This window comes from Cornus florida, unplaced genomic scaffold (genome assembly GCF_030987335.1).
Source record: "Cornus florida cultivar Cherokee Brave unplaced genomic scaffold, ASM3098733v1 CherokeeBrave_3.0.0_Hap2_Chr08, whole genome shotgun sequence".
Lineage (NCBI taxonomy): Eukaryota > Viridiplantae > Streptophyta > Magnoliopsida > Cornales > Cornaceae > Cornus > Cornus florida.
In genome coordinates this window covers 44575001-44576119 of record NW_026775578.1, presented here as the reverse complement: position 1 = coordinate 44576119, position 1119 = coordinate 44575001, and the positions used below count along the sequence as shown (strand labels likewise).

Here is a 1119-nt window from a genome sequence, read left to right as displayed (position 1 = left end):
ACCACTCACTATAAGAAAAGTGTGCTTTTACGACTAGCATTTTCGAGACTCATTTATTTTGCTGAAAAAATTGCATTTGACGAGGTTCAGAAAGGGTTCCTTATAGTTGTTATGGGATCAGGAATAGAATCCTCGTAAAATATTGCTTTCACAGGGTGTTAAAGATGCTTGTTAATATATACAGTTATCAACTTTAACGAGGCAGTTGTCAACTTTAACGAATATAAGTGCCTCATTAATGAAGGTCAACTTTAAAGGGTGTAAACCTCTCTCGTTAAAGCTAAAATTTCCCCTTTCCCACACAGTTTCGCGGGACAAAGTAGGGTAAAATATCATTTGATATAAGCGCCTCATTTTCCCGCCCACAGAATTTCCCACTCCCGCGCCAAAATTGATAATCAGTCAAAGCCCGTGTGGAAAAAAAAAAAATTAATGACCTTTTCATTTAGACGAACCTAGCAGCTTTTATCTGTATTTGCTCTCCAGCGCAACCAGTCCCCATTACCAAAGGCCTTTTGTCTCTTTTTCACAGCAACAGCCTCTGAACCCACCACGCCCACCGGAGAAATTGAGCTTAAACGGAGTAGTCTACACTCGTTTCTACTCAACCCAAAGGTTCCTACTCAAATTTCCCTAGTGGCTGACAAATTCGACCCAGACCAAGGCTCTAATCAGTTTCTTTCTTCCTTTATTTCTGCAAGGTTGAAGTCAGAGAGTTGAAAGAGAAACCATCTCAAACTATTTCGACCCAGACCAAGGCAGAGCTATATCTTCAACCCTCTCTCTACCCTCTAAGGATTTGAACGCACATTCATTCTTCAGGTAATCTGCAATCCCTCTTTCTCTAACATTTTTAGGGCTTTTTTCAATCTCTCTTTCTGAAACATTTTTAGGGCTTTATTCAATCCCAAATTCTCAAACATTTTTAGGATTAACGCATGGGGTTTTATTTATTTATTTTTCTCTGGTTTTATTGTAAATTGTGTTGGCTGAATTTGGTTTGTTTTTGGCTGGATTTGGGTTTTATTATTTTCCATTTCCTAATTGATTGTGTTTCTCTTTTTATTTGTATTATGTACTATATATATATATTGTTTGCGCTATATATAATCGTCTCTT

The 1119-nt window shown here is 37.4% G+C and overlaps 1 long non-coding RNA gene across 3 annotated transcripts in view; it reads left to right on the top strand.

The window, feature by feature from the left end:
- The first annotated feature begins 315 nt into the window (after positions 1-315).
- LOC132271542 (uncharacterized) overlaps positions 316-1119 on the top strand; it is an 11602-nt gene continuing 10798 nt past the window's right edge. For 2 of the 3 annotated variants that reach the window (XR_009469727.1, XR_009469725.1), the window contains exon 1: positions 316-822. This is a non-coding gene — a long non-coding RNA (uncharacterized LOC132271542). The remainder of the gene's footprint in view (positions 823-1119) is intronic. The other variant, XR_009469726.1, reaches the window with a different exon arrangement.